At 45.1% G+C, this 27,337-nt stretch overlaps 1 protein-coding gene across 1 annotated transcript in view; it reads left to right on the top strand.

Moving 5' to 3' along the window:
* The window catches only part of TAGAP (T cell activation RhoGTPase activating protein), a 217,662-nt gene that overhangs the window by 37,557 nt on the left and 152,768 nt on the right, over nucleotides 1-27,337 (top strand). The gene's annotated exons all lie outside the window — the stretch shown is intronic.

Here is a 27,337-nt window from a genome sequence, read left to right on the forward strand (position 1 = left end):
TTGTTAGGGAATTCCGACACGTATTCAGCCTGTCTACAAGTCGCAAATCATGCAGATGAGACGTCGAAAACTAAATCTCCGAGCACGCGAAAATGCTCGGAGGACACCCAAGCATGCTCGGAAAAACCCGAGCAACTAGTATACTCGCTCATCACTACTAGTAACTTTTTATAGTGGCTTAAGAGTTAAAATGTAACTTTCCTTCATATTACCCATAATGTATACTTTGAGAACTCTGCTTTCACTTTTTAACCCCTTAGTGAATGAGCCAATCTTGACTTTAATGACCAAGACAATTTTTTGAGCACTGTCACTTTATGAGGTAATAACTCTTAAACACTTCAATGGATTCAGTGGACCTCAATGATACTAAGACTGCTTTTTCATGACATATTGTACTTCATGATAATGGTAACATTTCTTCCATATGACTTGTGCTTATTTATGAAAAAACAGAGTTATGTCACACAAAATAGTTCATAAATAACATTTCCCACATGTCTACTTTACATCCGCACAATTTTGGAAACATAATTTTTTTTTGCTATGATGTTTTAAGGGTTAAAAGTTGACCAGCAATTTCTCATTTTTGCAACAAAATTTATAAAACCATTTTTTTAGGAACCACATCACATTTGAAGTGACCTTGAAGGGTCTATATGACAGAAAGTACCCCAAAATTACACCATTCTAAAAATGCACTCCCCAAGGTGCTCAAATCCACATTCAAGAAGTTTATTAACCCTTCAGGTATTTCATGAGAAATGAAGTAATGTGGAAAGAAAAAATTAACACTTAACTTTTTTCCCAAAACATTTAATTTAGACCCAAACTTTTTTATTTTTACAAGGTTAAGTTAAAATGGGCCCCCAAAATTTAATGTGCAATTTCTCCTAAGTACACAGATACCCCACATGTGGGGGAATACTACTATTTGGGCGCACAGCAGGGCTCAGATGGAAGGAGCACTGTTTGATGTTTTGAACACAAAAATGGCTGGAATCGATGGTGTTTGTTGACCCCCTGATGTACCTAAACAGTGGAAACTCCACACAAATTACCCCATTTTGGAAACCACATCCTTCAAGGATTTTATCCAGGGGTATAGTGAGCATTTTGAACCCACAGGTATGACTTAGAATTTGATAACATTAGGTCATCATATTGAATATGTCGTTATTAGTGTTGAGCGCAAGTGCTCGCTACTCCATTTTGCATCAGGCGCTCGGGTATAGAGATGAGCGACTTTGACTTTTTTAGGGTCGAGTTGGGTTTAATTAAACCCGACTTTCGCAAAAGTCGGGTCGAACGGAATCGGCCGACTATAGCGAAAAGTCGGAGGCCGACTGAGACACGAAACCCAATGCAAGTCAATGGGGAAGCTAAGTTGGCAGGGAGTGGAGGACAGTAAACACACCTACAGTGCCCATTTCAATGCCAAAAACATAAATTCTTATTACTGAAGCTTGTCAATCTTAATTTCCTTCATAATAATAGTTACGCATTGAAAACTGGGAGTTATTTGGCTAAAGTTGAGGGGGGGTTAGGGCTGGCTCCAGGTGTTCGTGTGCCCTGGGCCAAAGAGTGTCAGTGCACCCCTTTAACACATACCACAACTCATGATACTCCGATACAGCACAGAAATATAGGTATAGTACAATGACAAATACTTCACTGCTTACATGACTGATCTATTTTAAATTGTACAATAGCTCAAAAAAAGGACAGTATATTACTCCATACAGTATTATGGCCACCACATTGTGCGCCATACAGAATAATGAGCCACATATATTTCTCCATACAGAATTGGTCAAATATATTGTTCCATACAGTATATGATGAGCTCCACATAATGCTACAGTATATGATGGTCCCTATGGATGATGCTCCAGTGTGTTATGGGCCCAAAAAATGCTCCATATATAATGGGCCCCATTTCTAATGCTCCAGTGTATAATGTGCCCCATAGATGCTGCTCCAGTGTCTGATCTGCCCCATTTAAAATGCTCCAGTATATGATGGGCCCCATGGACGATGCTCCAGTGTCTTATGGGCTCAAATAATGCTCCACATATAATGGGCTCCATTTCTAATGCTCAAGTGTATAATTGGCCCTGTAAATGCTGCTCCAGTGTCTGATGTCCCCCATTTGGAATGCTCCAGTATATGATGGGCCTCATGGATGATGCTCCAGTGTATGATGGGCCCTAATAGTGCTCCATATATAATGGGCTCCATTTCTAATGCACCAGTGCATAATGGGCCCTGTAAATGCTGCTCCAGTGTCTGATGTCCCCCATTTGGAATGCTCCAGTATATGATGGGCCTTATGGATGATGCTCCAGTGTATGATGGGCCCTAATAATGCTCCATATATAATGGACTCCATTTCTAAAGCTCCAGTGTATAATGTGCCCCGTAAATGCTTCTCCAGTGTCTGATGTCCCCATTTGGAATGCTTCAGTATATGATTGGCCCCATTTTTAATGAACCCAGGCATGGTAATTGAAAAGAGCTCCATGGAGTAGTCTGAAGTGTGTTCTGCTGCATCCTTCACTTTTGGTGTGGGTGAAGGACACAAGGAAAGGGGTTGTTCCTGACCAGAAGCCTGCACTGACAACTCAGTGCTTGCATTTATTGAAACTTCAGAAGAGGTGGCGATAGAGCTGGAGGCTGTTTCAGCAATGTAAGCCAAAAACAGTTCCTGATTCTCCGGCTTTAAAAGCAGTCTACCTACTCCCAGAAAATGAAGCCTTACAGGACTTCCAGAGCTACACCATGACGCAGGCTCAACACCTCCTGCCTTAGCTGCTATTGTGTTTTTGGCACTACCAGCAGATGCACCACCACCACCATCAGTACCAGGTGGCCCCCCATGCCCATGTCCGCGTCCTCTTCCACCATACTTCCTCTATACAGCTCTATACAGTCAAGGGATAACAGTAAATCTCCGTATATATTTCATGAGTCATACACAGACGCTCACAGGCTCAGTATGTATTACCCAATAAAATAAAAAGTTGAAAAAGGGTACAGTATCACCAGATACAAGGTGTATATATGGTATAGTGTAAACATTCTGAATCTGCGTATACATTTCAGGAGGCAGACACAAGCGCTCTCAGGCCCAGTATGGATTACACAAGAATATGAAAAGCTGTAAATGGGTAATGTAACACAAGCGTACAGCTGTATACAGTGTTGGGGTAATCTTAAAGCTCCAAATATATTGCCGGAGTAACAGACAGACGTTCACTGGCTCATTATGGATTACATCAGAATCTAAAAAGCTAAAAGGTTACTGTATCAGAAGCGTACAGCTGTATACAGTGTTGGCCAAATTTGAAATCTCGGTATATATTTCCGGAGTCACCCTCAGACGCTCATTCAGTCTAGATTTGACCATAATAAAAAATGTTGTAAAAAAGTTACTGGATAACAAGATAGCAAGTATATATATTATAGGGTACAATTGAAATCTCCGTATACATAGTCCCGCAGTCACTCTCAGACGCTTAGTCAGTATGTATTTGACCGTAATACTAAATGTCGAACAAAGGTACTGTATAACAAGATACAAGCTGTATCGAGTATAGGGTAAAAATTGGTATCTCCGATTCACCGTATATATAGAAGCGTAAACCACACACGCTCACTCACTATGGATGATACCGTAATACAAAATTTTGAGCAAAGGTACTGTATCAGCACATAGCACGTGTATCAAGTCTAGGGGTAATTGTAAATTTCCGTCTATACTTCCGGAGTCAGACACAGACACTCACAGGCTCACTATGTATTAGAAACACATGTGACATGCACACATATGAAGCAGCTTCAATAGGGGTTACCTTGACGCGGTGGAGCAGCTTGGTATACATTTTTTTGCAAAAAAACATATCGACTAAATACCCTGTATTTGTTATCATCTTTTTATAAGCACTATAAGCACTTGCTGACTACTGGTATATGTTTTACTGCAGGATATTTCTACACAATTGTCATTCTGTTTGTGTTTCACTATGTATTACACCAGAATTTAAAAAGTAGAAAAAGGGAAAGGTAGTCGAAGCGTACAACAGTATACAGTGTTGTGGTACTTTTAAATCTTCGTATATATTTCAATCTCAGTAAGCCAGTCCAGACTCTCCGCTACTGGAAACTACATGGATACAAGTACAGACAGAAAGTCGAGTGTTAGCAGAAATTTGGGAATTACTCGTCGCGAGAAAACCTCCCGGTAGATGTTGCAGAGGCGATGCAGACCCTCAACTACTGTGTCTGTTGAGAACGCGAAAACGGTTCTTTGTGAAGAAAGGATTGCTTTATCGCGGTAGCGTGGATCACATCACCGTTACTCGTCTCCATCAAATTGTGATCACAGGGAGAGATGTAGACATGGTCCTCACTGCCTATCATGATGTGTCTGGTCATTTTGGAGTGCAAAAGACAGAAGCCACAGGCCGTAGGCAATTCTATTGGATTGGCATGAGAGGAGACATTGAAAAATGCTGGCAGGAATGTCACATGTCTGTGACTATCACAACTGTGAAAGGTGATCATAAAGCATCACTGCATCTGCTTGTAAGTTGACGTCCATTACAAATGGTAGCCATTGATCATCTGAAGGTAGAGGCCAGAAGGACAGGCCATAGCTACATCTTAACCATCATCGATCAATACAACAAATTTCTAGTGGCCGTCCCTGTGAAGGATTTAACTGCCCAGACTACACAGTAGTGGAGCAGGGAGAGGTAAGTATTGCAACTTGCAAGTGCTGTGGCCATGACCAAGCGGGGGGGCAGACTCGTGGTCGACGGTACTGGCACAGGCCCCCTAATAGCATGCTGGTGTGTCTGACGGCGAGTGGGCCCCCCCACCATCAAAGATACTGTATTGTACTATGAGGGGCCCTGTGCCAGTGCCGTCGGCCATCAGTGGGCCCATCCACCTGTTCAGATTAACAGCACTTGCCCGGGTGTGCCAGGTGTTGACCCCAGCCCTTGGGGGGGTGTGGGCAGCCCAGTTAGGGAGGTTTAAAAAATGGCATATGTTGATGTGTTGGCTGGACATTCAGCTGCTGCAAAGGGTCGAATTGGGCAAATCCAAGGAAGAGGAGGACAAAAACAAGGCAGTTTTCTGGCAACCTATGTGTTATCAGGGGAAGGTGGGACAAAATCCTTTGAAATGCATGCATGGTTCATTTTAATGAAGGTTAGATCATCAACATTTTGGGTCGACAGATGGGTCCTTTTTTCTGTCAGGATTGATCCAGCAGCACTGAAGACTCTTTCAGATAACACACTAGCAGCAGGGCAAGCGAGCTCCTGTAAGGCATATTGTGCCAATTCAGGCCAGGTGTCTAGTTTAGAGGCCCAATATTCAAAGGGGAATGACCTGTGAGGGAGAACATCGATGCAGTATTAGCAGTCGTGTGAGCGGTACTTGAGAAATCATTCCACAACATGGTCATTAAACCCCTGTCTCCAATGCCACTTCAGCTGTGTGCACCACGAACACCTCTTCCATTGTTCCCACTACGGCTTGTGGGAGAACCAGCACTGCTGCTGTGTGCTGGGAAAGCCTCAAGCAAATGGTTTACCAGAGTTGCTTGTTTGTTAGCCAATATTATCTCTAGGTTCTCCTGTGGCATGATGTTGTGTAATTTGCCTTTGTAGCGTGGATCAAGGATGCTGGCCAGCCAGTAGTTGTCATCCCTCATCATTTTTGCAATGCGGGGGTCCCTTTTTAAGTTCCACAAGGCAGAATCGCACATGTGGGCTAATGTTCCAGGTGTCAATGATGCACTGCCACTGCTGGGTGGAGGAGCACTTTCTGGCAAATCCACATCCCTACAGTCACGCACTAACACTGTACCTGACCTAGGAATGCCAACATTTTCTCTTGCCCCCTGAGAAGCATCCTCCTGCCCAAAATAATCATCCCCCTCATCCTCCTCCTCTTACTCTTCTTCCGCCACCTCGTCCAGGACAGTTCCCTGACCAGACAATGGCTGACTGTCATCAAGGCTTCCCTCCTCCTCCTCTACTGCAGATGCCTGATCCTTAATGTAAGTCAAACTTTGCATGAGCAGACGCATAAGTGGGATGCTCATGCTTATGATGGTGTCACCTGCGCTTACCGTGCTTGCCGTGTGCATTACTCAAAACACTGAAGGACTTTACAGAGGTCTTTCAGCTTTGACCACTGCACACCCGACAATTCCATGTCTTCCCTCAAACTGCCTGCCCGTGTATACTCCCACAAATGCATTACAGCCTCCCTCTGTTCGCACAGCCTCTCTACCATGTGCAGGGTGGCGTTCCACCTTGTTGCAATGTTTATGATTAGACGGTGCTTGGGGAGGTGGAGCAATTGCTGCAACTTCTGCATACGAATGGAGTGGACGTTTGAGTGATGGATGTGCGAGCACAGTCTTCGCACCTTATGGAGCAGGGATGTTAACTCTGGATAATTATTAAGGAAGCACTGCACCACCAGGTTCAAAGTGTGAGCCAGGCAAGGTATGTGTGTGAGTTTTGCACGGGCTATGGCTGCCACAAAATTACGACCGTTATCATTGACTACCTTGCCTGTCTCAAGATGTAGACTGTCCAGCCATGACTCAGTTTGTCGCTGCAAGTAGTCGGCCAGTACCTCAGCGGTGTGTCTGTTGTCGCCTAAAGACATCATCTTTAACACAGCCTGCTGACGCTTACCACTAGCTGTTCGATAGTGGGACACTTCGTGTGCAACACTGCCAGCTGCGGATGGAGTGCTCGTGCGACTGCACTCTGTGGATGAGCTTTCGCTGATGGAGGAGGAGGAGGGTCGAAAGCCTACAGCCAACTGTTTCCTATATCGTGGGCTAGGCAGCACTGTTCCACCGCCGCTGTCCCCTGTGGAGCCTGCATCCACCACATTAACCCAGTGCACAGTGATGGACGCGTAACGGCCCTGACCATGCCTACTGGTCCATGCATTTGCTGTGAGTTGCACCTTTCTACTCACTGACTGTTTTAGTGCATGGACAATGCGGTCTTTCACATGCCGGTGTAGGGCAGGGATGGCTTTTCGAGAAAATAAGTGCCGACTGGGTAGGTCACAGCGTGGGACAGCGTAGGCCATGAGCTCGTGGAAAGCTTCGCTTTCAACCAAACGGTAGGGCATCATCTCTAATGAGATTAGTTTGGCAATGTAGGTGTTCAAACACAGTGTACGCAGATGAGAGGATGAGTACTTTCTTGTCCTACTCAGAGTGTCTGATAGGGTGAGCTGGACTGGAGAGCTGCATAAGGGGGAACTAGTGGTGGAACGGATGGCGTTAAAGGGGGTTGGTGATGGTATTGGTGGTGATGGCCTAGATTCAGTGTTGTGTTGCAAAAACATTGTGATTCCCTGAGTGCTTCGGCCTTGCGACGACACCTCCACATTTAGTGTTGGTGGTGTGCTTATCAATGGCAGTGGTCTTACAGTGGGGAAGCGATGGAGCATTGCTGGCTACCTTCAGTCGGAGCAGGTGCACATGTGCTACCTGAGGTTTTGTAGTCCGTCCACACTTGCAAGTGCATATTGGTTAAATGTCTAAGCATGCAACTGGTATTCAAATTTCGAAGTTGTTTACCTCGGCTAAAGGTCCTTCCGCACTTCTTACAGGTAACCTTTGACTTATCAGTAGGATTTTGGACAAAGAAGTGCCACACTGCACTCTTCCTACTATGGTATACATTTTCTGGCCTTGCACGCTGTGCTAAGTTGACCGTCTGGCCAAGCTGTCCTGCAACTCTTTTAGTTTTTGTTCCACGTTTTTGGACAGCTACGGGCCTGCCAGATAACTGCTTCTGTGATGTCAATTCCTGCTGCGAATCCTTCTCCTTATCTGAACTATTGCCAGCGCCACCCTTCTCCCCCAATGGATCCCAACCCGGGTCAAGACCTGGGTCATCCATCACCTCCTCTTCAAAGTCATCTGCACCTTCCTCTTTACCTTCCTCTGTGTCACCGTGTAAGGTGGTATAGTATGCGGGAAGGGGCACCTGAGTTTCATCAGGGTCAGATTCTGGCTCAGTAGACTGCGAGGGCAATGTAGTGCTCTGGGTGAATGTACCAGCAGAATCATCTAGCAGTGGCTGTGCATCAGTGCTCTCCATGTCAGATTCATCTTGGACTGGGGAATTCAGGATTTGACTGGATAACCCAGGCATGGTATGTGAAAAGAGCTCCATAGAGTAATCTGAAGTGTTGGCTGCCGCATCCCTAACTTTTGGTGGGGGTGAAAGACACAAGGAAAGGTGTTTTTCCTGACCAGAACCCTGCACTGACGACTCCGTGCTTGCAGGTTTCGAACGTTCAGAAGAGGAGGCAATAGAGCTGGTGGCTGTTTCGGCAATGTACGCCAAAACCTGTTCCTGATGCTCCGGCTTTAAAAGCGGTTTTCCTACTCCAAGAAAAGGGAACCTTACAGGCCTTCTTGTGCCAGATGATGACGCAGGCTCAACACCTCCTGCCTTAGCTGCTATTGTGCTTTTGCCAGAACCAGCTGATGCACCACCACCATCAGTTACGGCTGCGCCCCCTGCCCACGTCCGCGGCCTCTTCCACCATACTTCCTCATGTTTGGGAAAATGTACCAAAAATACCAGCAGAGAGTTGGTACTGTATGAGTAGCGTCCAGCTGTGTAAGGTGTATTTACGGAGTGTCACACACACGCTGACTCTGTATAGATGTGACTGTAATGTGAACGGCAGATATACAATACTGTTTGAGAATCAGACAGCTCTATACGGTGTCTGTATGGAAAATTGTCAATCTCCATCTATTTTTATAGGGACTTACACATGCTGTATCTGTTTATTTTTGACCGTAATCATACAGCAGATATACGAAACTGTTTGAATAGCGGACAGCTCTCTAAGATGGAGGTCTGGAAAAATGGAAAATCTCCTCGGCTTGTTTTTCCAGAGTCACACCCAGATAGCTTCTATTTTTCTGTGATACCAGCCGATACACGGTAGTGTGTGAGGAGCGTACACCACTATACGGTGTCTGTTTGGAAAATTGTCAATCTCCGTTTATTTGTATACGGACTGACACATGCTGTCTCTGTCTAGTTTTGACCGTAATCAAACAGCAGATATACAACACTGTTTGAAAAGCGGACAGCTCTACAAGGTGTAGGTCTTGAAAAATGGAAAATCTCGGTTTGTTTTTCCAGAGTCACACACAGATAGCTTCTATTTGTCCGTGATACCAGCCGGTACACGGTAGTGTGTGAGGAGCGTACACAGCTATACGGTGTGTGAAAAAATGAACGCTCGGTAACTCACCAGAACAAAATAATAAAATTTGAAAAAAGCAGTTTGAACAGCATTGTGCACACAGCAACGCAGCTATCAGGTAGCCTTAAAAGGCAGCCTAATCACCACCAGCGCTGCTGCACAAAACAAAAATCCTCCCCTTTCACTGCACACTAACTGTACAGTGAAAAGCGCTATTAGCAGAAGCAATTTTTTTTTCTTCTTCCCTGCCTAACGCTCTCCCTATTCAGAATCAGCAGCAGCACCTCTCCCTATTCTAAGATCGGCAGAAGTAAGATGGCGGTCGGCGGTCACGGCCTTTTATACCCACTGTGACGCCACACAAAGCCAGCCAATCACTTCAATGCCCTTCTCTAAGATGGTGGTGGCCGCTGCCCATGTCATCGCGTTGCCCACAGTGTGCGTCCACCTTCATTGGCTGAAAAAAGGCACTGGAAGCATTATTTGAAATGCGACTTTGGCGCTCGGCGACCTCATGGCCGACCTCACGCTATGGTCGGGTTTCGATCGGCGAAACCCGACTTTAGCTAAAGACGGCGTTTTTTGAATTTGACTTACCTATTTCGCTCAACTCTACTCAGGTATGCACTAAATATTTCTGGTGCTCAAGTGACATGCTCAAGTTCCTGCCCCATATGTTTTGTGGCTGTTAGACACCAAAAAAAAAACATGCGGACATCTGCGATACTTCGTGTATACCAGATCACCCACTGCAAACTCGAGTAGCGAGCACTTGAACTTAACACTAGCCGTCATATCGTCATCATTTAAATTTTTTACTTTTGAAAAAAGAACAATTCTAACTCCAACCCTAACAAACAAAACACACCCCTAACCATAACACAACCCTTACCCCAACCCTAACCCTAACACAATCTTAGCATAGCCTTAACTCCAACCCTAAGCACTAACACACCCCTAACCCCAACCCTAACCCTAACACAACGCTAACCCCAACCGTAACTCTAACACAAACCTAACCCCAATCCTAACTGCAAAGAATAGAAAAAATTGCAATTGTAAATCAGACTTTTTTTGTGATTGCTGTTATTCAGTGAATGACGGCAATAACGTGACAGGGTGTTATAAAAACCGGCCCTGATCATGTTCTCCAGAGTCTCAGCTACTCCTCAGTAGCTGAGACCCCAGAGATTTTCAGACACTGGGGGGCGCTATACCGTTATGTGGAATTACAGCATTGTATCTTTATTAACCCGACAATTATTTTTAGCAAACCAAGAAGAATAGACTGTTATCTGTATGTTGGTTTTCTAATTTAAGCATTTCTTTCTGGCTGGTCATGAAAACAGGCTTTTGTTTGTGTAATAGCAATAGAAGTCCCAAATACATATTAGTAGACTAGAGCCATGGCATGGGATATCGTCCATCCCCAGACTAACTATACCCGCTCCAAAAATGCATGCAAGAAAAGGAGGGCAAGGAGCAATGATGAAATTTGATAAAATAAAAAACAATTTTATTAAACAATATATAAAGATTAAAAATTCCATATTATATCACATAGTAACAAGACAATGCCAATCCAATGCAGAGAAAGAAGTCCCTCCTTGTCACCCCAGAAAAAAACCCATATTACAGTCTATATCAAAATGACTAATAGAGAGGTAAGGATAAATGCCAGGTAAGCTCATGCAAAAATATAAAGTGATAACATGGCTGCAAGCTCCTCAAAGGATATTTATGTCAGTAAACTCCATTACAAGCGCCATAACAAACCATATAAATCAACAAAGCTTACCGGTGGGTGAGTGAGAAGGAGAGGAGCCGGATAGTGTACCTCAACGAGGGTTTTGCAGCAGCAAAGTGCCGCTTTATCAAGGGAAGGGAACCGGAGTACAAATAGGACCTTAAAATACCCCAGCGAACCCTGTTACAAGGTTGCGAAAGGACAGTTACAGTAGCGCTTTCGGCGCATGCGCATTGGGGCCGTCAGGTCCTGAAATGCAGAACAAAGCATCATGCACAGCGCTCACACACAGGGAGCCAAATCCCAAAGCGCACGCACTTGGCATAGAGTTCATGTCAGGTCAGCCGGGGACTCCGTGCAGACTCACTGACTACCACTGACGTCACTGAGGCTGCGCAGAGTCCCTGACTGACCGGAGGTGAACTTACAGCGTGGGAAAAAGTTCAGAAACTTTCCCACGCTTATAAGTTCATCCCCGATCAGCCGGGGCACCTGCGCAAACATGATTTCAATCATTCTGCAGTGGCTTACAGCGCTGCTGATAGCATTAGCACCAGTCCCTGTTGTAAACTAGTTTACCCCTTGTGATGGATTGCAGTGGGGGACCTGACTGAATGACGGAGAGGTATGGATATTGTTTCTTTTTTGTTTTTTTACAGGACAACAAGGGATTCTGTTGGATTAGCAGAATAATAAATTTGGTCAAAAACTTTGTGTGATTATTTAATTAAAACAATTTTTAATTAATGTGTGTGTCTTTTTTTTAACTGTTTACTACTACAGGATTAATAATGGATAGGTGTCTTATTGACACCTCTATTTTATTAACCTGGCTTAATGTCACCTTTCAATAGCAAGGTGACATTAACCCATTATTATTATTAACCCATGAGCCACCGCTAAAGGCAATGGGAATAGAGAGGCTATGTGCCAGAAAAGGCGTATCTTATAGATGCGCCTTTTCTGGGGGCAGATTTTTTTTAGCCAGGGGGGCAAAAACAGTGGTCTCTCTCTAGGCTATTAATATTTGCCTTCACTCACTGGCTTTCCCTCTCTGGCGGAGAAATTACCGCGGGAGCCCACACAATTTTTTCAACAAATTTACCCGTTAATTTAACACCTATATGTTCAAAATTTTACACACATACCCTAATCTAAATATTAGTCAAAAACATATAAGAGATGAAATGAAATGAAATGGTTTACTGTATATAAACCATGTGTCATTTCATGTTGGGTTTTGTAATGATTTTACAGAAGCCGGCAATTGATTTAGCGGCTATTATGTTATGTAGAACTCTATGAAATATAAATATATATATATGTGTCTCAATGTATGTATTCTATATGTCTATCTCTATTCTTTCGTTTGTGTTTTAACCTGTCATTGGGATCCATTATATGTCCATTTTGCAAGCCGGCGAGAAAATCTTGGCATTCGCATGCAATACGGATGTTGTACGGATGCTTACATGAGCAAAAATTGCATCCTAGCCTTGCCAACGGATGACATACGGATCACTGTTCAGGGAACATTTCTACATATTTTGACCGTAAAATACAGACCGTATTTTTATACATCATGTCTGACTCCAGTCTTAAAGGGATACTACAGGAAAGGGGCGAAGCTAAGGGATTCATTCTGGTCTCTCGGTGTCATGGTGTCCAGCAAAATGATCCACCTTGTTTCAATTTGTGCGAGAAGTTTTTTTATTGTCACCTCCTCTGATGCCCATGTGAAGGGCATCAATCCCCCTAACCTGAAGTTATTTTGCATCACAATTGTGGTGCAACTTAAAGTGACGGGGAATAGTTTTTAAATCAGTGATATAGGACACCATCTTGGCCGCACCAATGTCCCAAACAAGGTTCCGTACGCGTACTCTGAGTTCTCTAGTGGTGAGGCCAACTTATATCCTGGGGCACGAACATATAACATAGTAAATCACGTTAGTGGTGCTGCAGAATATGCTCTGTCTTATTTTGAATTCCTTAGATTCATCTGCGAAGATGAAACTGGAGCAGCACTGGACATTGGTGCAGCCAAAAAAGTGTTAGCATGGAAAAGAGCCCCAAAGAGGACCACTAGTACCGAAAGGATTGCTGGAGTATAGTGGCCCTAACCAATAGGTCATTAAGGTTTTTACATCTCTTGGGAGTCATTAGGGGAGAGTTACCCAAGGCGGCCATCAGGAAGGGCTCCATCCCAAGAACAGACCAATGTTTACTCAGAATGGCACACATGTTGTTCCATTCGTGATTATAGGTGAACTGAATTTGTCCATCACCACCCACATTATTACACTTTTTAACTGGATGTGAAATGTTGTCTGAGGTAGCGCTGTCATCTAAGTAGGTGTTACTCGCTCAGCAGCCACAAAACCAGATCTGGCACAGGTTTTCATAAAGCATAACACAGTCCATGCGGTTTATTCCTCCTTCATAAACCCATAGAAGCAACATAAACAGCATTACAGCATAGCGTCCATTATAGCTTCACTCTGGTTAAGCCTGTGGTCACACACAGGTTACTCAATGTCCATACTCAGGCTCTTCAGCCTCATCATTATCTCACCGACGTCAGGGTTTCCTCATGGCTGTTGCTCCACGCTGCAGACATCCACTCTCTCCTCTGGGACTCTCAGACGCTGGCAGCCATTACACACAACCACTCCACAGGCTGTTAGCCAGGAGATACTTCTCCTAGCGGGACCTTCCACACTGGACCAACCAGGTCCCAGCATTCACCCCTTGTGACTCAACCTGGCCACATTACATCATTCATAGCCACGCCCACTGGGTCACATGACTCTGACCTCATCACAGGTCCTTCAGGCATTTTCACTCTCTTTACAACAGTGCTTTAAACACACCCCCTGGGTGGGTTTGTAGGAAACCAGGCCTACCCATCTCTCTAGTTACCTGGAGACTTCTCCCTTACATGTAGAAACGACACCTCAGCAGTATCACTGCTGGTCAATACATGCATCAGTCTCCATCTCAAGGCCACCCACCTTGAGATACATAACGATCCTTCATGGTTCTGCCATTCATCCATTCTCCTAGGACATCCGCACAGCGCCCCCTAGCGGACACAGTGGTCATTACACCACAGTTGTTACGTGGGGTTTTTCTAGTAGGTCATACCCAGACTTGACATATCTGCGGCTATAACTGCGAGCCAAGAGTCAGTATTTCAAGTCCAGTGCCTGGGTTTCAAATTTGGCATCACAGGAGCAAATTTTTGCATCCTAAGGGCCCTGTCATGCATAGTGACTCACCAGCAATCCCGACAACGATATGAACTTGTCAGGATCGCTGGTGTGTCACCACATGATCGCTGGTAAGCTGCCAAACAGGCAGCTTCACCAGCGATCAGGACAGCGACACGCAGGTAACAAGCGATGCACGTCGCTTAGTTACCCGCAGTGTATGTTAAGATACCAGAGCGCTGTTGCAGGGAGCTGGTAACCAAGGTAAACATCGGGTTTCTAAGCGCCGCGCGGCGCTTAGAAACCCGATGTTTACCTTGGTTACCAGCTCCCTGCACCAGCGCGCTGGTATCTAATGTACACATCGGGTTTCTAAGTGCCGCACGGCGCTTAGAAACCCAATGTTTACCTTGGTTACCAACTCGCTGATCACTGGTCTCCCGCCTGCCACACGCAGCGATGTGTGCTGGCCAGCGGGAGACCAGCGATCAAAAAAATGTCCAGGTCATTCCAGCATGATCAGCGATACCGGGCAGGGGGGCCGGTCGCTGATAAGTGTCACACACAGTGATCTCGCTGGTGAAATTGCTGTTGCGTCACAAAACTTGTGACTCAGCAGCGATCTCACTAGCGAGATCACTGTGTGTGACGGGGGCTTAAGGAACTGTCCAACCGGGACAGCCCTAATAGAGGCTGGATCATGAGCTGAAGAGGCATGCAATAAAGAATTGACAGATGTAGGCTTCCTGAAGACGTCCGTCTGGATGCGTGGGCCAGTGTCAAACCTCCAGGCAGATGTCAAGGAAATTAACTGTCCTATCATTAAAGGTATATGTAAGGCTGATTTCACATTTGCGTATCTGTGCGCAGCATTTGATCCACAGAGATCTGCATGCGTCTTGTTTACCTATCTTTAACATGGTGTACGCAGAGACATGCGTTTTCGTCAGTTTGCATGCGTCTGCGTATGTATGCGTCGTTTTTTGGTGTGCGGTGGGGTTTGGCGAACGCAACATGTTGAATTTTTGAAGCGGCAAAAATCAGTAAAATATACGCAGTCATGTGCATGCGGATGAGTGCGTGAAAAAAACGCATGACTGTGTAAGGGAACGCATGCGTACGCAAGGACATGCTTACGCATATGCGTTCGGAACGCAAGCGTACTTCTAATGAGTTGGTCCTGGAAGTGATATCACCACCTGCTAATTGCCAGCTGTATAACAGGAAGTGTGGACACGGCAAGGACATAACTCTTTGGACTCTGGACGATAGCACAAGACTGGCTATGCAGGTATACAACCTTTGAAAATTTCTGTCTCTCACTGCAGTTTGTACTTTGTTCTAATTTTTTTTTCTGCTACATTTAGACATGTTGACTCTCCTGGTGCTGCAGTTGTCTCCTAGTGCAGCGGTTGTCTCCTGGTGCAGTGGTTGTCTCCTGGTGCAGTAGCTGTCTCCTGGTGCTGCGGTTGTCTCATGGTGCTGCTTTCTGTCCTGGTGAGGACAACGCTGTCTATGTAAGCATAGAAGCTTTGAAAATGTCTGTCTCTCTAAATGCTTTTTCTGTTACTTGTAGACTGGTCGACTCTCCTGGTGCTGCGGTTGTCTCCTGGTGCAGTGGCTGTCTCCTGGTGCTGCTGGGTCGCCCTCCCAGGGCTGTGGGGTACTCGGTACCGGGCCCATCTCTCAGATGGAAATGTCACAGCAGTGGTGACCCGGTCCGTGGCCCTGGGCGCCCATGTAAAAGGGGTTGAGTTGGGAATAAAGTTTATAAGTGAATGATTTGTGACGCCACCTGTGGTGTTCGGCAAGGGAGGTGTTAAGCCGATGCTGCATGCAGATCCTCTGGGACTGATGGTGTAGTGCAGCTATGATGTTGTAGCCCTCCACAGGCAGGGCTGTAGTCCCAGGGCAGTGTAGATAAAGGGATAGGAAGAAGGTGCAGTGTTTGGCACAGAGATGTAGCAGTGCTGAGGATGTTGCAGGAAGGAGGCAAGGACACAATAGGGTGCAGTTTCTTTACCTTTACTTGGCAAACGCAGTCCAGGGTCCTGATTACAGATGGTACAGGAGCAGGCTAGCCTGGAAGCAACTCAGGGATCTCTCTATCAGATGGGTTGTGTAGTCTCCTTCCTAGCGCTGGCTTGAGGTACATCCAGTACAGTGTTACACTGAAGTTCCTCCTTCTTATCTTCTCTTAGAACACCTCGTATGGCAGACAGCTGTAGCCCTCTGTCTCTCTTGGCTCACCAGTCGCTGTTGTGCCTCCGAGTCTTAGGTGGGAATAGAGCATTTACAGCTTCCTATTCCTCTGGTTTCTGTTGCAGGACCTTCAGTATCCATACAACCGTGAAGACCAGGCTCCAGATCATGCGCTATCACTAGGAGGTAGCTCTCCATCTTCAGCTCAACCTCCAGCTTCTCTCCACACGTCTACACTCGTTGCCCTCCTCACACTAACTGCTCACTCCCCTTCCTGGCCCTCAGAGAGCACTCCTCCCCCAATTCTGGTTCAGAGCTCCCTCTGCTGGCCTGGAGTGAGAACTGTGTTGCATGACATGGTTAACTGCTAGAGAGACCCTTCTTTGCTTCCAAGCCTGGCATCACCCTCCCTGGAGGAAGGCAATGCCACTGTGGCGGCCATACCCCTGGGGGCGACACACTTCGGTTGTCTCCTGGTGCTGCTTTCTGTCCTGGTGAGGACAACACTGTCTATGTAAGTACAGAAGCTTTGAAAATGTCTGTCTCTCTCAATGCTTTTTCTGTTCCTTGTAGACTGGTCGACTCTCCTGGTGCTGCGGTTGTCTCCTGGTGCTGCGGTTGTCTCCTGGTGCTGCCGTCTGTCCCTGGCCTGTGCTTACTGCTGTGGTCTTGTACTACTGCCTGTAATGTAAGTATTGGTGTCCTCAAGTGAAGAAATGACTGCTTCCCAGGGTGGACATGACAACAATTATGTAATCACATTTGCTATACTGATTGGTATGTAGTGACTGGCAATACTACAGAGGTGCTAAATCATGTAATTTCTTTACAGGTACCTTCCAGTGATGAAGAGCAGGAGCAGTCAAGTGGAAATGAAGCTTCCCGGGATTGTTGGGCCCATGTATTTCAGGAGGAAAGACAGGGTGTAAGTAGTCTTTTCATCAGAGTTGTAATACAATTTTTCAGTTTTACTTAAAATTCTTTTTTCTATTTGATCTATAGGTTCCACAACGGGAAGAAGCCAAACTGGATATTGACAATGACCAACTAATCAACCTTGTGCAAGAGCAAGTACAGTTATGGGACACCTGTGACCGTCAGCACTCCGACAATGTGGTGATTCGACAACTCTGGGAAGAACTGGCAACATCGCTGCTGGCTGATTGGGACTGTGCCACGCCACGTGCCAGAAATGATTTTGGTAAGTATTGCAATGAGGTCTGATGCAGCAGTGAACCTGTTAATATATGTGCATTGTTTTCCAATTAATTTTTTCATTTTTTTCCCCCTTCACAGTGAAGAGAATCAAAATCCATTGGCGTTCGATGAAGGATCACTTTAACAAGGACATGAGAGAGGAGATTCAGGTTCGAAGTGGTGCTGCTCAAAGGTTAAGGAAATACTAATACCACTGCAACCTTGCTTTTCTGAGGCCTGCGCTTGCTCAGCGAACATAAGTATATATATACTGTGTATATATATATATATATATATATATATATATATAAATCCAACAATGTAGACCAGCTCACTCCTGTGAACCACCTGGAACCTCAGCTGACCTGGTTAACTCCGTTGTGCCCGGATCTGGATGTAGGAGTCCATCCATACAAATGTGAACAACGACAAAGCAAAGTCCAGCAATAACGTGAGCAATCCAGGATGCTGTTAAAAAATGTTTTCTTTTTATTCATAAATCCATTAAAATGCAACGGTAAAAGCAGTTCAAAACAGCAATAACGCAGGAAAGTAGTGCAGATAGGACTACGCGTTTCAGCGGTAAAACCCGCCTTCTTCACGGTCCACGATACTGCAGTGAAAGTTCAAGCAGACAGGACCTGCGACACTGAAAGTAGTAAGGAGTACAAGGACCTACGATCATGTGACTGCAGGGGGCGGGGCTTAGCATCCTACTGCTGCAGATGATGTAATATACTTACTGCAGAGATACTGTAGTAGAGGAGAGGGAAACGCTGGTCAGACAAGCAGAGGTCATACACGAAGAGGGCGGTGCGGTACCAGAGGGACGAGCTGAGAATAGTCAAGTCACAGGCAGAGAGAGTCATACACAGAGAGGGTAGCGCAGTGCAAGAGGGACAGGCAGAACTCGTAACAGGGACGGAACCGGATCAAAACCAAACAAGCAACAAGTTAACAGGCACAAGGCACACGTACGCAAGAGGTCAACTAACTCAGCCGAGGGCAGGAGTATAACTGACACTGGACCTAGATTGAGTGGCCACTAAATAGCTGCCCTCTGCCAGAGAGAGGCAGAAACAATTAACCCCTGTCTTACCAGGACGGGCCAAAGACAAAACCCCATCCTGGATCATGACAAGTGGTCCTCTTTGGGGCTTTTTCCATGCGGTCACTGTCTTGCCTGCGCCAATGTCAAGCGCTGCTCTAGTTTCGTCTATATAGATGGATCTAAGGAATTCAAAATAAGACAGTGTATATCCTACGGCACCACTAATGTGATTTACTATGCTACATGTTTGTGCCCGATATACGCTGGTCTTACCACTAGAAAACTCAAAGTACGCATACAGGAGCATGTGCGGGACATTGGTGCGGCCAAGATGGTGTCCAATATCTCTTATTTAAAAACAATTCCCCATCACTTTAAGTTGCACCACAATTGTGATGCAAAATTACTTCGGGTTAGGGGGATTGACAATAAAAAACTCCTTGCACAAATTGAAACAAGGTGGATCGCTTTGTTGGACACCATGACACTGAGGGGCCTGAATGAATCCCTTAGGTTCACCCCTTTCCTGTAGTATCCCTTTAATTTAGCGTTCCATGGTGTTTCATCTTCTTGGTCCCATGAGGACCATTCTGTCGCGGTCCGGTCCGGCGCCTCCCATCTTGTAGCAATGACGTCCTCTTTTTTGCTTCCCGTCGCGGCTCCAGCGCAGGTGCACTGCTCTGCCTTGTTGAGGGCAGAGCAGAGTACTGCAGTGAGCAGATGCCGGACCAGGCTAGAGAGTTCCGGTGCCTGCACAATGCAGTACTTTACGCTGCCCTCAGCAGGGCACATAAAGGTCACCTGCGCCGGAGCCGGGAAGCAAAGAAGAGGACGTCATCGCTGCAAGATGGGAGGTTAGAGAGGTCCGGCGCCTGCACACTGCAGTACTCTGCTCTGCCCTCAAAAGGGCAGAGCAGTGCGCTTGCACAGGAGCCGCGATGGGAAGCAAAGAAGAGGACATCATCATTAGAAGATGGGAGGCGTCGGACCGGACCGCGAAACCCATCGGACCCGGACCGGACCCAGACCGCCCCTGGGTGAGTATAATATAACTTGTTTTTCTTCTATTTCAGGTTACATTGGGGGCTTATCTATAGCATTACAGAATGCTGTAGATAAGCCCCTGATGGCAGTGCCGGCAGCCGATACTCGAAAAAATAGGTGACAGATTCCCTTTAACATGATTGAGTGCAACCATTTTCCTATTTTGATATGCAAGTTGTTTTTGGTGTGCACCTGTTCAGACTAGTTCTTGGTGTTTCAGTCAGTTTTCTTGTTATTTATATGCTTAGCTTTCTGAAGGAGCACTCCGCCCTTCAGTATGTGGTGATTTTAATTACATCTAATCACATTTAGGTCCGACCGACCCATTTATGTAGACTTTGCTGGGAGAGATGTCCACATTCACCCATGCATGCAGATATTAGCCTTAGGTAAGTGTTCACACTGGACAGGGAGGTCAGGGACCCATCTGATTCAAGAGATTACCTTGCTGCTGGTGGATGGGCTCACATTATTTGACCAAATTTTGTGCGAAGCATCTCATGTGTATTTTTCCTAAATTTCTAAAGCCATTTTGCTATTCACATTTCACGTGTTTCACATTGACATGCTTTAACATGATTTAGTGCGCCTGTTCAGTCTAGCTCTTGGTGTTTCAGTCAGTTTTCTTGTTATTTATATGCTTAGCTTTCTGAAGGACCACTCCGCCCTTCAGTATGTGGTGATTTTAATTACATCTAATCACATTTAGGTCTGACCGACCCATATATGTAGGCTTTGCTGAGAGAGGTGTCCACATTCACCCATGCATGCAGATATTAGCCTTAGGTAAGTGTTCACACTGGGCAGGGAGGTCAGGGACCCATCTGATTCATGAGATTACCTTGCTGCTGGTGGATGGGCTCACATTATTTGACCAAATTTTGTGCGAAGCATCTCATGTGTATTTTTCCTAAATTTCTAAAGCCATTTTGATATACACATTTCACGTGTTTCACATTGACATGCTTTAACATGATTTAGTGCACCTGTTCAGACTAGCTCTTGGTGTTTCAGTCAATTTTCTTGTTATTTATATGCTTAGCTTTCTGAAGGACCACTCCGCCCTTCACCACGTGGTGATTTTAATTACATCTAATCACATTTAGGTCCGACCGACCCATATAAATGTAGGCTTTGCTGAGAGAGGTGTCCACATTCACCCATGCATGCAGATATTAGCCTTAGGTAAGTGTTCATGTGGCGCCCCTGAGGCTCAGTTGCCACAGAGGTACTGCACCTTCTCCTAAGGTGTAGTACCCCACCATCTAGGTAAGGTGGGAACTCCTTGCCACACTCCAACACCTGCATTCCACACACAGGATAGTTCAGCAGAGGACCAGATTGCAGCTCAATGCTTAGTGGGTAGCAGAGCACCTTTCGTGGATCCTTGCTTCATAACACGAGATGTGCTGGGAGGTGGGTGGAGTTAGTATAAAAGAAGGGGAAAGATAGGAGTTCAGGGGAGTCTTAGGTCAGTCTGACAGGAGGTCAGTCGGGAAGGAAGCCACTCAGTGAGGAGTGGGGGATCCCTGGAAGAAGGGATGAGGAAGGAGTGCTGCAGCTGCCTTAGTGACCTGAGCCAGCTGGCACGGGAAAGGAAAGAGAAGGAGAGACGTAGAACTGTAACCTGCATTTCCATAAGAGAGAGAAAGAACGAAGAGGAGAGAGAACAGAGAGGAGGAGTGGGTTGGATAGCAACCCTGCCTATAGGTTCACAGCGCAAGGCCGGGGACCGGTCCCCAAGGTTGTATGGACACTTATGGTTCTGCAGCAGACACCGGTGGAGTAGTTGGCTGTAAATGCACTACTCCCATCAAAGACTTGGGACACAACAGCAAACGAATAGAGAGCCAGGATTCAGGAGAAGGGAGTCCCCGAAGCAGGCTACAGCTGTCTGTCATACAAGTTGAGTTGTTAGGAACATCTGACAGGAGGAACTTCAGGGAACCACGGTACTGGAGTTCTTCACACTAAAAGGCGCAATAGAGGAGTCGTTCAGGAAGGCACATGTTGGCGTGGTGCTGGCAGGGAGAGTCCTATCTCGCCTGGAGGTTGGCTGGGCCTCTGCCCCGGAGGACACGGTACTGAAGCGGGCATCTGTGTGCACTGCGAACTGTGAGTTAAGCTTTGAAACTGCAAGCCCTGGTGTCCTTTATTCATTCCCGCATCAGCACCGCTACATCTGGGTATCCCCGTCTACACCATCCTGGGCCTCTCCTCATCCATTGCACCTACACTGCCCTGGGACTACAACTCCACCTGTGGGGAGCTACACCATCTTTGCTGCATCACACTATCAGTCCCAGTGGATCTGCAAGCAGCGTTGGCTTACCATCTTACTTGCCAAACACCACGGGTGGCGTCACGAACTATCCATATAAACTACATTTCAAACATCAACCACCATTGATATCGGGCGCCCAGGGCCATGGACCAGGTCGCCGCTGCTGTGACACCTCATCCCCCCTGACACCGGCCAGGTACCAAGTACCCCACAGCCCTGGGAGGAAGATCCATTGACAATGGACAGGGAGGTCAGAGACACATCCGATTCATAAGATTACATTGACGCTGGTGGATGGGCTCACATTATTTCAGACTAGTTCTTGGTGTTTCAGTCAGTTTTCTTGTTATGTAATACTATATCTAATTTTGAAATTGCACTCCCTGTTAAGCCTCACACCTAAACTGCACCGCTTTTTTTTTCTACTTTTGCTGGTATTTTTTTGTGAAAAGGATAACAATTCTAGTGTAAGTAGCTTGTTACTTGACCTATCAGGTGTAATAGGAGTTCTGTTATCTTCGCTTCTAACCCATTCATTTGCCTCCAGATGAGGGGGAAGAAGGGGGGCATCACTAGCTTCATCTTCCTTTGACACCAAATTACCTTGTCCTTGCCTTGTCCTTGCCTGTTAGGCGTCAGGTTTCTGTGTCTGCTCTGCAGGAATCCAGAGCCTCACATTCTGCGGTCTCCTGCTGTCTATCTACTGCAGAGGAGATTACTTTGCAGCAGACCGCTCCAGAGCCTAAGTCCCTCTGTGCTCCTACTGGGCATGCTCACGAGACGGTCTCCCATTGGAGATCGGGAATCATGTGCCCAGGTCCTGTTCCAGATCTCATTGGTCCATCTCAGAGATCTGGAAGGTCCCGCACAGCTATAAAAAGCGCGTATGACCGTTCAGCCATGCACTAATATAGACTATACTGCTATGTGTGAATGGTGACGGATGTATGATTCTGGTGACTGACTTATTATGAAACCCCTTCCCTCTGATATTACGCATGTGGTTAGGGTATTAGTTCAGTAGTCTGCGCCAGTCTGTGGCAAGCCTTAGGCCACTGTGCACACCGCACCTCTGCGCTAGCGTCCGACGTAGAGCCTGCTTTGTAGCTGTGTTGTCCAGCGGCAGTGTCCTGCGCCGTGCTACAGTTGCAGCCCTTCTTGGCGTTCGCAGTAGCGACGCCGCACATACGGTAGGTCTAGACGGACGCAGCCCCTGTCTTAGTTCCTGCTCCTGTGACCTTATACTGTGTGTGCATTTACCTGAGGCCTGTGACTCTAATAGGCTCAGCCTTTTTGTATGTTTTTGTGGCGGCGCCTCTGTGTGTGAACAGAGCCCGCTCTGTGCACTTCGGGTGAAGTTGAACCCGTGGGCATTATATCGCCATATTGCTTGTCTGCCATTACTCAGCAGCGGCTGTAACACCTACTACACGGTGGACCCCGAGCTGCGAACGCACTTTTTTATTATTTTTATTTAGTGCGTTCCGCCATTCCTAACATTGCCTTGGTCCATGGGTTGCAGTGTCAACTATTAAAGACCTGTAAGAATTGGGGACCTTGTCTGAAATTTTGCTAAGGAACCAGGGATGGACTGGAACAATAATTCAGTCTGGGCTTTTGATATTGTTAATAGTGTTGCAGTTTATTGCAACCCATAGCCATACCAGCCATCTGGCATTTGCCAGATTTGCCCCAAGGTTCAAGTTACACTACTTGTGATCTCCGCTATGCAGTCTAGTGTGGAGGTCAGGTTGTTAGTCTTGCAATTCTTTTTTCTTGCAATTTATTTTGTCATTAGAAGCTGTTGTGTAAAAGAAAGATGAATAACCTTTATGATGAAAAGATAATGACTGCTAAGTTCCTTATTGTAACTGACAGATTTTGTAATAGCTGTTTAAGGGAAACCAATACTAACTGAAAATCGAAACTAGCAGAGTAAAACAGAACCATCAGGCTGTGTTGAGTCAATTACCTTTAACATCTTATCCATTACACCAAAGTTACCGTCTGTTACTCTCTTCTGACTAAGTACTCTGTTTACTGTATATTTAGATCTGCTACCACTTCTATAACCATCACTAAAGGGGATTTCCCAGGAACACAGTTAATCTTAAAGTTGATTGTAATCAATTTATCTTGGAATAATAATTTCCACAATTGGATGCAAATAAAAAAAATGTTCCTGTGCTGAGATAGTCTTATAAATGTGCCCCTGTTGTTTACTGTGTAATGGCTGTGTCTTACCGTACAGGAACATGGTCTGAACATAACATTGTTAAATTTAGACAGTTTTGATATCGGGGTTATTTTTTTCCCCTAAATGTATATGACTAGGAAATGGATGGATAGTAGCATTCAAGGACAAAGATTGACTGACCCACTTACCAAAGTTGTGCCATTGTTATATATCTGTATGTCATAACAATGCTGTTATGGAGTATCGTACCGCATACAGCCAGCAAAGTACTATTACTAATTAGTATTATGTCCTCATAGTTAGCCATGCAACAAAATTGTGTGACTAATAGGTGACTAATATACAGTAACTTTTTTCTTCTTACCCCTAATCCATGGTCCATTGATTTGATTGAATGTCCATTCTTCAGAAAAATGCATATTACATTAACCCCTTTACCTCCAAGGGTGGTTTACACGTTAATGACCGGGACAATTTTTACAATTCTGACCACTGTCCCTTTATGAGACAAGTGAACAACGTGACTCACGGCTTGAAAAGAAACGGACGAGACAGGCTAAATGTAAGGCAGCTGAGACATCAGAGCAACGGGAATGTTGTCTTCACAAGAATCAGATAAGGCAGGCTAAAGCAAGGAATATGGAAACATCTGAACAAAAGGATGAATGCTGTGAAAATGACCGCATACAACATATGCAACGTGTGCAAAGATGTAGGCAGGCTGATTTGAGTTTTGGAAGCATTTCACTACAACCCATTTCAAGACTATAGGTCACATCAGAAAGTCATAATTGGCAAAATGGACATAATATGCAAACATTGTTAAGCATAGAAGTTTAACTTGGAATCGTCTGGTATGTGCTGCTCAAATGGCAAAGTCAGTTTTCCACCTTTAGATCTACCTTCTGATCCACTTCTTTCATACATGACAGGAACAACTCCCGAGTCCAAGCATTTTCTGAAAAATATTAGGAGATACAATTCATCTTTCCAGATGACATCCTTTGGTACGACAGCTGTACTCCAGGAAGCAGGATTTATGCCAGCTTTTAAAGTCAAGGGCCAAATATATCACAAAACCAGTTCAATGCTTCCTGTAGCACATGAAGATCCAAAGTATTTACTAATGTATTTTTTCGGAGACGAACAAATGCAAGCTGATAATGTTGTGAAACTATACTTGCAGAATCACATAGATTATATGATGCTCTGTAATATCCGATAATATTTTGGAATGGCCAAGATGGCTATCACTTTAATCTAACACATGGGAAAGCTAAGGTATTACAAACTTGCAAAGTAATTGTTTTGGATGAATGTACCTTGGCGCACAAGAAAGCGGTCGATGCCCTTGCTCGCACCTTGAAAGATCTGCAGGGGAACTGATCGTTTAATGGGGGGGAATTGTTGTAATTTTTGCAGGTGACTTCTGCCAGATATTACCTGTTCTTAAGGGAGCAACACCAGCGGATGAGCTGAATGCCTGTCTAAAATCTTCTTTTCTGTGGATACATGTTCAGAAGCAAACTCTTACTGCTAATATGGGGGTTCATTTGATGGGAAATACAACTGTGGACAAATTTACACAGCTACTATGCCTTGGAAATGACAGGCTCCCTACTGAATCCATTACTGGTCTCAATTCCTTTCCAGAAGAGTTTTGTGAAATGACATCTTTGGTAATGGAACTTATTGACCAAATTTTCCCTGATATTTGTAACAATTTTACCAACCATCAGTGGCTTTGTGAACGTGTAATCCTAGTGCCTAAAAATGATAGTGTCAGCTCCATAAATCTAATAATTCAGTGAAGGCTGCCTGGTCTAGCGACCACATATATGCCCATTGATTCAGTCATGGAGAGTGAACAAGCCGTAATGCATCCATTGGAGTTCCTGAATTCTTTGGAGCCTCCTGGAATGCCACCGCATAAGCTCACCTTAAAAATAGGAGCCACAATAATTTTGCTTCGGAACCTTGACCCACCAAAAATGTGTAACGGCACAAGATTCAAGATTATGCATTAAGAGTCTCATGCCCAATGTTATTGAAGCCACTATTCTTATGGGAAACTCTAAGGGAGAAAATGTTTTCATTCAGCATATTCCTTTGCTACCAAACGACAAGCCCTTCATTTTTAAGCATCTGCAGTTCCCAATCCAGCTTGCATTTGCTATGACAATAAACAAAGCACAAGGTAAATCACTTAAAGTAGCTGGCATTAATTTGGAGAGCCCGTGTTTTTCACATGGACAGTTATACGTTGCTTGCTCTACAGTGGGTAACCCTAAAAATCTTTTCATATATGCACCTGAAATTAAAACCAGAAACATTGCTTACCAAAAAGCAGTACAATGGAAAGCTGTTTAACTGTAAACCAATTTTACTCTTTTGTCCATGAACTACTTATAGGTTACACTGGAGGGAGGGGGGAAGGGTTGCACTATGTTGTTAATTGGGTTTTTTATGTTTGTGTAAGGTGCATACATTTTCATTTTTGATTAAAAAATAGTTAAAAAATAGTTGTAATAGTTTATACTACATAATATGTATTGAATATGTAAAATCAATAAAAATGTTGAAATAAAAAAAAAAAGTTGTTCACATCAATGTTTCGACAAATTAGTAAAATGCCAAAATAATAAAAATTTAATGTGGAACAAACAATTTTTACTGTAGCACTCTGAAAGTGTCAATTTCAGGGTGACACTGAAAATTTTACTTTAGCTACCATAACCAAAAATTTAACATATTTTCCACTAGCAAAGCCGTGGGTATTCTACTAGTATAGAGTTGAGCGAAACGGGTCGGTCATATTCAAAAGTCGCCGACTTTCGCTGAAGTCGGGTTTCATGAAACGAAACCCGACCATAGCGTGAGGTCGGCCACGAGGTTGGCGACCAGAGCACCAAAGTCACGTTTCAAAAGATGTTTCCAGCGCCCTTTTTCAGCCAATGCTGGAGGACGCACACTGTGGGCAACGTGATGACATAGGCATCAGTCACCACCATCTTTGACAAGGGCATGCAAGTGATTGGCTGGCTTTGTGTGGCGTCACAGGGGCTATAAAAGGGCGTGAACGCTGACCGCCATCTTACTTATGCCGATCCTAGCATAGGGA

The sequence above is a fragment of the Dendrobates tinctorius genome, unplaced genomic scaffold (assembly GCF_039654945.1).
Source record: "Dendrobates tinctorius isolate UK_male_01 unplaced genomic scaffold, ASM3965494v1 ptg000046l, whole genome shotgun sequence".
Taxonomy (NCBI): domain Eukaryota; kingdom Metazoa; phylum Chordata; class Amphibia; order Anura; family Dendrobatidae; genus Dendrobates; species Dendrobates tinctorius.